Source organism: Grammomys surdaster, unplaced genomic scaffold (assembly GCF_004785775.1).
Source record: "Grammomys surdaster isolate TR1022 unplaced genomic scaffold, NIH_TR_1.0 114320, whole genome shotgun sequence".
NCBI classification, from domain to species: domain Eukaryota; kingdom Metazoa; phylum Chordata; class Mammalia; order Rodentia; family Muridae; genus Grammomys; species Grammomys surdaster.
In genome coordinates, this window is record NW_021612527.1 from 1 (window position 1) to 9,722 (window position 9,722).

Below are 9,722 nucleotides of genomic sequence, written 5' to 3' on the forward strand. Positions count from 1 at the left end.
GACTCTGTGTCTGCTCCAGCCCAGAGGACCAGGCAGGGGCGGAAGGGAAGTGGAATTCCCTTAATGTTTTATTTCTAAGAACTATCTTGATATATCTATTTTACAAGTTAATTTTAAGATAATAATTTTAAGATAAAGTTTAATTTAAGATAATAAGTAAAGAAATAGCACCAGGCTTATGGTTTTGGTAAGATTTTGGCTTCTCAAACACATCAATACCTGCAGATGTACCCTGGATGCTTGGGAACATGCAAATAATTTAAACCATTCTTTGCCAAATTAGTGCAGGATCTAGACTTATTTTATAATGAATAATAAATACTGACACATACTTAGAATCAATTTATCTAAGAAGGAAATCTAGCCTGATAGCAGAGTCTTTGGACATTGCTTTTAACCAGAAAGGTAATGTGAACATTCAACTGGAAGGCAAACTTTGGTGACTTAGTTTCACAAGTTAGGCCTCATATCTGAAAGATTCAGCAACCTCTCTAAAGAATGGCACTACTTGGAACCAAGTGTTCAAACACGTGAGCCTGTAGATGAAATTAAAGCTTCAATCTACAGTAATAAGTGATTTTTAGGTCATATATAATATATACACATATGTGAATGTGTACTCCCTATAATCTCCATATCCACACTATTTGTATACTATGTATATACAGAGAGGTACACTAAATTTATATAAATATACACATGTAAATAGACTTATGAATATGTGTGTGTATTTAATGATCAGGTCTTCTGATTTCAATCACTTCTCTTTATTGTAATTTTTTACTATATCAATTAGAGTATAGACTATGTTATTATATGATGAGCATGCACATAAAGATTAAAATTGCTTGCTACCATTAGTACTTTAATACACTTGTTTTCTTCATACTTTACATGTCTATTCATGATCATGAGTAGCGAAATCTTATTTTGCAAAATCCCCAAATAAGATGTGGACTCCATTCTTCACACTTTGGAAACCTCACTTCATTAAAGCAGTTTTTTTCTTCAATTTGGATTCAAAAATTCTCTGTCAATTTAATGCCCCTTGTACTTCCAGTGAATCGAAGAAGTTGAAGTGTTGTTGATCTAGTAATTGCTTAGCTTACATATTTTCAGCATGACTGATATTCCCTCCAAAAGCCAGTGCAATGAACTGTTGATTTCTCAGAGAAATACTTGCACACACACACACACACACACACACACACACACACACACATCAGAAGTAAACCCTTTCTCCAGGGTGGTTCTTGTATATATTTTCTGTAACATTTTTCCCTTTGGGTTTTGATGGTAGCAATGGTTGAAGTGTCAGGGTAGGTCCCATCACTGTTACAGCAGGATTTGGTGGTAGCACAAGAACCTGTGAAATGAATCAAAATGTCATTGAGTCACTGAGTATAGTCAGTGCTTCCATTTCCATGTGCTAGTGTCACTTTTACTAGTGTCTACACTGTCACTACAGAGTTGAATTACACATGAAACTGGGTGGTTTCTGGGCTACTTCTTGGACCATCAAGGTGTTGCAGACCTAGAACACTCATTATGTGGCAGAGATTGAGTAGAGTAGCTGGTGTCTGCAGCTGCATCTTAGAGCATCAGTCTTCTGTGTGAATGGCTTACTTGAGTCAAAGTGTCACAGAGAATGACAATGGCATTCTTTCAAACTAGTTTGCTCCTGTTGACAGCTGCACATCCAGACCTTAATATGGTGGCCTTGAATGAAGTTCTGCACACATGACAGTGGCTCAGAATGGCAGAAGCATCATGAAACATGGAAATATATTCTGACCTTTACAATCAAGGGACATGGGACAACAGTAGAATGAAGAAGATGTACATACTTAAGCAAAACATGTGCCTAGGTCACTGCTTTTGTGGGTTAACACACTAGAGGACAGTAGGAACAGCATTCCTCAGCTCTAGGGAGTAGTTGCTGGGTTACACTAGCTTCTTATAAAAGCTTTGATGTAGCTTTTCTGGCATACTATATTCATGGTCTATTTCATGGTTGTTTTTCTCCTCCTATGTATGTGACTTTCCGCTCCCTATGTGACCTTCTTCTTCCTCCTTGTTCTACAGAAGCCAGGTGTGCACAAACTAAAAGTTTCTGAGAAACAACAGCCCAATCAACTCTATGAACACAGTTTAGACAGGAGAATAGGGACCAGAAGTGAAGAATTAGAATGGAGGGAATGGGGCTGGATTTGATAAAAATACATAATATGCTGATAGTGCATTCTCAAACAACAGCAATAAAATATTACCATGTGAAAGAAACCAGTACGAAGAAGACTTTAAACTCATCTTCACCTGGGCTTCATCTAAGGAAGACAGCATGCTGGGTGAGGTTGTGGGGCAGTAAGTCCACTAGATAAAAGTAAAAAAGCTGAGTCTATAATGGTCTTATATAAGTTGCTTCATTCTGTGGCTGGATGCCCTTCAGGCTCTTTCTACAGCTCACTAGTCTACTTCCATTCTTAGGAATGCTTTTCTTTCCTTGATAAACTGTCTCTATTTCAAACATGAGTCCCTGGTACAGTCCTTTGCTCTGCAACACAAGGATCTAGAATTGGGTGACTTCTGAACTCAGAACTGTGGCTTGGCTCTCCTAAATATGTGTTGTTAGACTTTATGGGCTTTTGAAGTCTTTCTCTTGTTTTGGTTTCCCTCCCTCAAACTGTTCTAAAAGTGTCCTCGAGTTTCCTTTTGAGTCTGGCTTTAAACTCTTTTATTAATGAAAGTGGGAAACCCAGAGGAAACCTCAGTTTTCCTGCTCACACGGCCTTTTAAGACTGAGCAGGGGACATGACTAAGCTGTTGATGGTCTTCATTGAGCAACGTAAGATACAAAGATGTGTCTTTGTACGCTGGTAGATTTGTGTGACTGATTACAGAGAAATAGAGACCTACTAAGGATCACTGTATGAGGACTACTACTCACCTCTCTTGAGTTACAACAGGAAGCTTTACATCCAAATGCAGAGATGGATACAACAATGCAGAATTCTAGCATATTTAAAATTAACATCAAAGTATCCAAACCCTAAAACAGATTCATACTAAAGAATGTGAAGAGTGGAGATTACATGTTTGAACTATGCCCTCCTCCCCCTGACTACCATGCCAATGAGGGAAGGGCCTGGCCAGGGAATTGGAAATCCAGCTTTTGATACAGCCCAAACCTAAGACAATTTCTTATTCCCCTGAATGACAGTTTTTTTCTCACTTTTTTTAAACTAATAACAATTATCAGAGACCCCTGTCTCCAAGCCTGCTGTGCTCTATGCTAGACAATTCACATGGAGAAAACAATAATATGGTTTCATATTTGAAGAGAATAGTATTTCAGGTTGCTTTTTTTTTATCCAAGCCCTAGGATGGGGTTATACTGGTTTACAGTGAGAACAGAGGCTGTTTATTAAATACTATAGGCAGAACATCTTGGCCTGTGAAGGCTGTCTAAGTTATTATAACATATTTAGTAATGGAAGCAAAATCCTGAAGAATTGGTTTGCCTCAAAAATAGAGGACAGAATGATGAGCCAAAGAATGTAGACAGAAAGTGGAAACACAAAAGTCAAAAAATTTACTTTTCCCTCACAGGGAAGACAACAGCCCTGCCAACAGTTGATTTTATGCCATTGTGACTTATTTTGAACTTCTGTCATCCTGTAATATAATATATCTGGATTATGCATTATCTTGGTAGTGATTGTCACAACTATGGTAAATCATTGGAAGGTTGGCCACCACACTCCTTAGTATTCAATGCATTTGTCTTTTTCTTACAAAGAGCTTACTCCTTTAAACCTGTGTTGCAAAAATTAAAAGCTCTACATTCTATCTTTTTCTCCCAAGAGTATCAGCACCTCCCACCATTAGGAACTTGGTTTTATTTTGGATCTCTCTGTAGGCACCCACTGAAGATCAGACATGATGTGTGGGTCCCTGTGTCTGAGAACTAGCCACATTAGTGGTTTTCTCTGTACTTGCAAACAGAAGAGAAATAATGAGGTGTCACCTGATTTCTAAATAAATATTATTCTACTTCACTATCATTTCAACATCACAAATTGATTTATTTTCCTATTCTCTTTTATTTTTCCTAATAATTTATTTTTTATTTACTTTACATCCCAATCACAGACCGCTCCTTCCTCTTTTCCCAGTCCCCACTCTACAAATGCTTCCACCTATAGCCCCTTCCCTTTCTCCTTAGAGGAGAGGAGCCCCCCTTGGGTAACACCCCAAATTAATTTTAAGATCAGAGTGTTGACTCTTGCTTTTGCCAGAGTCAGTGAGCCCTTGCCTCCTCCATGACATCAGCAGAGTAAATGCTCACATTGATGACTGGATGATCATTAAAATGGGGAGAATATTCACCCACAAGCACACTGATGACACCAATAATGCTTCCTGCCACAGCCAACACAGAGCTGATAGTGTTCAGATTTAGACTGCCGATGGCCTAGAAAGGAGTGGGGAATCAGTTATCAATGGCATCACTTGTATGGCTCCATCAATATTTGAAGTACATCATTTCATCCTCTTCTTGCCAAAATTATACTTTGGGTCTTTTCTTATAGTAGCTTTACATCCAATTCTTTGCCAAAATATAAACATATTAACTGTTATTTCTAAGACTAAATCTTCCAGAAGATTCTCAAGGCCACAAGATGCTCTTCAAATTTGCTAGTAAAATTTTCAAAGTCTTTGACACATTATCTGGAGAGCCTGTCTGTCATTTTCGACCACTTTGTGCTGCAAATGCCTAACTGTTCTTGTGTAAATGCTGATGGCAATGTCCCTCTTGCATATTTCCTCCTATGCTGTAGATATAGCTCTGAAATTCTCTTCTAGTGGTTCAGTTAAATAAACTTTATTGTGAGAAGTAAAACTACTCAGCAAATTGAAAGTTTACTGCATCTATAACATGAGCTACATTTTAGTGGTCAGAGTGGGTGAAAGATGCTACGGAGTCAGACAGAATTTAGCTCAGGTTTAGAAAGGTCTCCTTGATCTTGCTACACAAGTTGATGTTTACATGTTGCAGGAAGTTAAATTCAAATGCAGCTTTTAGAGAATGAAACAATTTTTGAGCTCTTGGCTTATCAGCTTTACGATGGACATATCATTGTAAATGTCATTTAAAGCCATTTATTGTTTTATGTTTATAAATGATTTCTCTGCCTGTATGTACATGCAGCATGCCAATGCCTGGTACCCACATAAGCCAGAAGGGGACTTTAGAGCCAATGGAACTGGATTTATGGTTCTCTGTGGATACGTAGAAACAAATCTTGGTCTTCTGTAAGAAAAACAAGTGCTCTTAACCTCTGACTGTCTCTCTGGACTCTGTAATTTTTTTTTAAACCTATTATTTTGGATACATCTATAGAAGGTATTTTAATATGTCAGTCAATTTTTTTATTTTTACTATTGCAAATATTTGGGTGTCAGTATCATGATCTGGATCTGAAGCTTCAAGGCATATTTGTGTAAACCCCACCCGACATTCCTTTCCCTAATTCACAGCAACACCACCAAGATTCTCCCAGCAACTGCCTTCACATTTTATCCAGTCAGACATGATGAGACTTATCATGAACCAGTAGCTCAGCTACAGATATAAAAATCAGGTCTTTCTAAAACTCATAGCTATGGCATAAGGAAGATAGAATTAACCTTTTTACATCTTACCAGAATGCATAGTTGATGAAATCATTCCCTTTTGATAGCAAAATAAACCAAAATATATACCAGGCTCTTTGTAGTATTCACTCCTGCTGCAATTGACAGGGATCCTGAGGTAAAGAACTGGTCATGAGGGAAAATATCCAGGTTAAAAATCTTTAAACAGTTGGTATAAGGCGTAGCATACTACTCTTTACTTCTAAATCAACTGCATCTAATAAAGTGGTCGACTGTCTGAAAAGCAGCTGTTTTCTATGTCACCCACCTTCCCCATCCCCACAAGGACAGAGAGGAAAAGTCAAATGAGTTATAGAAGAACCATCAAGGTTATTTTAATAGAATATTTCATTTGTTTATTTTGGATGTTTGAGGTAAGGTGTTGTTATGTATTTCTGGTTGGCGTGGAGCTTGCTACATAAACCATGCCAGACTTGTTCTTGGAGTGACTCTTCTGTTTAGGCTTCCTGAGTGAAAGGATTAGAGGCAGGAGCTATCAAGTGTGTCTCCGAATTTCGATAGTATTTTCTCTATGCTTCCAGTATAGAGGAAAAAGCAATGGTCCCTCTTTGCTGTACTTTTCCCCCCTTAAAAAATCTATGACTAGAATGATACTCTTTCTAATTTCACTGACAAAGCTGTCTGCACTCTTATTCTGGACACATTTATTTAATATTAGGACACTTTGAAATTAGATTTCATAGACTTGAAAAGAAACTGAAGACTTTTTAAACTTTTAAATTATTGTATACTTTCACACACTGTTTATTAAGGGTTTAAAAATTATTCAACTCTCATGTAATAAAAATTTTTAATAGCAATGATGGCTAAAGCTCTCCAATCCTTATAACAAGATTTTTACCAACATGACACCAAAGTGAAGAAACCGAGGAAGTTAGTCAAACAAAACAGAAATGAAATTATCCCTGTTAAAAAAATACATATTGGAAGATGTAAATAAAATAATAGCAACAAATTAAATTTATACATTAGATGATAATTAAATATGTGGCAGGAATTTCCCTGTCCAATGTACTTAAATATTAGTACAGCAGAAGGCCTGTGATTGAACAGGGAAAGGGGAGGTGGAACTAGGAGTTGCAAAGAGAGAGATGGAGAGAGAAAGAGAAAGGGAGAAGAATCAAGACAGAAGTTGAACAAGATGACTCAACTGGCATAGCTTTAAGTAGTCATAGGTAGTTATGAATATCTTATAGGGTTAGAATAATTGGGATAACTTGTCTAAATTGTGTGGGCATCTTGTGTATTGAGATTCTACTGATATATAATTCTGACTGGTTAACTATAAGCTTTAAGAGTTTTGATTTTACCGAGTATTGTGATATCTAAATGCGAGACTGGCAGCAGGTGGAGGTAGTGACCACACAATGTCTTCGAGTTCCCAGACCAGAGGGTCTGCAAAATGGGAACACCTGGCTGGGGCCATGTGGTCCTCCGGTGTTCAGCTTAGTGCCAGAGTGATCTGGGAGCTGTTTAGGGGTGGCGGGGCGGGGTAGCCCAGTGGGACCAAACTGAACCTGAGAGCTACCAGCAATAGCGTGGGAAGCCTGCCAGGATCATTTACTTACTTCCCACAACAATAGAATAATGTAGCTCATTTGAGTCTTCCAATTTGGCCATTATTTTCAATTTAATCAAAGTGACTGCTCTTTTTAGACTATTCGGCTAAATATACGGATGTCTAGATTTGCTTTCCAAGTTTTAGTTTAGAAGATTTAAAAGTTAATGAGAGTGTCAGTGGAACCACATCATTGAGACTAGAATTAGCATGTAGATGAGAAGTGTTGGATGTCAGTCCACTGCTCTCTGCACGCAGACCTGAAGCCTTGAAGTGAATCTTCAATCATGAGCTGCGGGAGTTGTTTTCCAAGATGGTATTGAGTAGGGAATAAAGATTGAAGCAGACATTCACAGAGAGCAGATAAATGAGATTTTGAGTTCTTGTTCATGGACTGAATACATCATGAGAAAATTAACTTTCCTTAGTCTCATTTTATTTTTCCTTGATACAGTGTAGATAAAGGCAAATTTCTCAGAAGTTGTAGTGATTGGTTGAGGTGGAACATTACATACAAAAACATTTAGAAATATGACAGATTAAAGTTAAATGTAAGCTATTAATGGTATTATTGCAGGGATTATTATTATTATTACCATTGGTATTATTATTAATATATAAAGTGTCATGAAACCTTGAAAAATGTGACAGTCTGTGGCATTCTTCAAATCTTAAACACTTGTTGTAAAATAAGAAGGGAAAATTAAAGTACCAGATCAACTAAATAATGAAATTTTCTCACTCTTCAGTTCATCAATAAATGGAAATCTTGCAACACTTGAAAAAGATTCTAAACTGTAAAATAACAAATAACCAAGTTTATGCATTTTGTTTTCTATTTGTCAGTTCATAATACATAGGTGAGTAAATGTTTCATTTTTATATTTAATTGACACTTTGAACTAAAAAAGAATTATCTGATGTTTATTTATAGAGGAAAGTTTTTTTTAACTTTCAGAAATTCTTATTCAAATATTTGATGAGTTATTTTATTTACAATTGAAACAAAATTATCTACAGTTTTCCTATTCTCTTAAGCATTTATTGAGATCTGATTGGCCAGATGCTGTTAATCACCTGCTCAGCTTCGTCCCCTCTTCTTTACCAACAACACCCTTGTTTCCTTCATTCTTTCATGGGCTTCAGAGTTTTGTGACCCCTTCCTAGCTAGAGAAGCAGATCTCAATTTCCCCAAGTTAATGGTAGAAAGACAGTTATCCTTGGTTTGAGAATATACTTGTAAAAGTTTTATGAGCAATGAAACAGATACGTCGGCAAGTCATATCACTCTAAATAACAAACCCTAGGAACGACTAGCCATGAACTTCTGAGGAAATCAGTTGTGTCAATATGTAAGTAACTTTTGGGGGAGTATGTGCCTACATGCTGTCACAATATATCTTAAATGATATATAAACAGCATACCTTGCTTATGTGAGTGGCATGTAAATATTGCAATATGAACAAGGAATTACTGAATCAGGTTTAAATAGTTGTTTACAAACTCATAGACTACTTGAAAGAGTTGAGAGAAGATTTCACCCAACGTTGGTCTAGTTAGAACAGGGCGTTATTATCTCCAGTTATGTAAGATTGTATGTTACTCACCATTATAGGTCCCCAAATTGGGACCAGTAAGATCACTGAAAAGACTGGTCCTTAAACTTGCATATTTATCATAATTATTTTTCCTAAGCTGAAGTTTATGAGAGCAATCATAACTTGTACAACCTAGACACAAACAAATAAAACCATTATCCACCACAAAAATGATGCCCACGTAAGTACTATCAAACTTCTAAATTACCTCCACCTACTCCTCTCATGATTCACAGATAAATTTTGAAATATTTGTTCTTTTGTCAATTGTCTTCATATACAGATGAGATGTATTAGCTTATAAATCATCTCTTGGACTCTCTCCCTCTCCCCTCCTCTCTCTTTGTGTGTGTGTGTGTGTGTCTTGTCTCTTTCTCTTTCTGCACACACACACACACACACACACACACACACACACATTTCAGTAATTTCAAACTTAGAGGAAATTTGTGATGTTCTTTCCAGAGATGCTTTTATGATGCCCATGATGTATCCTCTGTTGTTATCCTTTGTCACTTACTTACACAAGAAAGACTCATGAATTAGGAAGAATTATACAGCAAGAAACAATTTGAGGAAATATAACTAGATAAGGCCAGATGCAGAATGAGGGAAATGAAGAGCACACATGATCATCTTTGGGAGCTTGAAGTTTGAAAAGGGAATGTGAATTTGGTGACCCAACAATGGAGGAATTTGAGTATAATTGCCTACATACTAAAGACTTAAAGAAAATAAAAACAACATATGAAGATGTGTGGGAAGTAAGAAGAGCAGTGTTAGAGGGGAATGAATAGGACTATATGGAAAGATTGGAAAAGAAACACATATTTATTATCATACTTGG

At 36.8% G+C, this 9,722-nt stretch overlaps 1 pseudogene; it reads right to left on the minus strand.

Annotated features, from left to right (window-relative positions):
- Positions 1–1,190: 1,190 nt before the first annotated feature.
- Positions 1,191–9,007, minus strand: LOC114635624 (annotated as a pseudogene).
- Between the last annotated feature and the right edge of the window lie 715 nt (positions 9,008–9,722).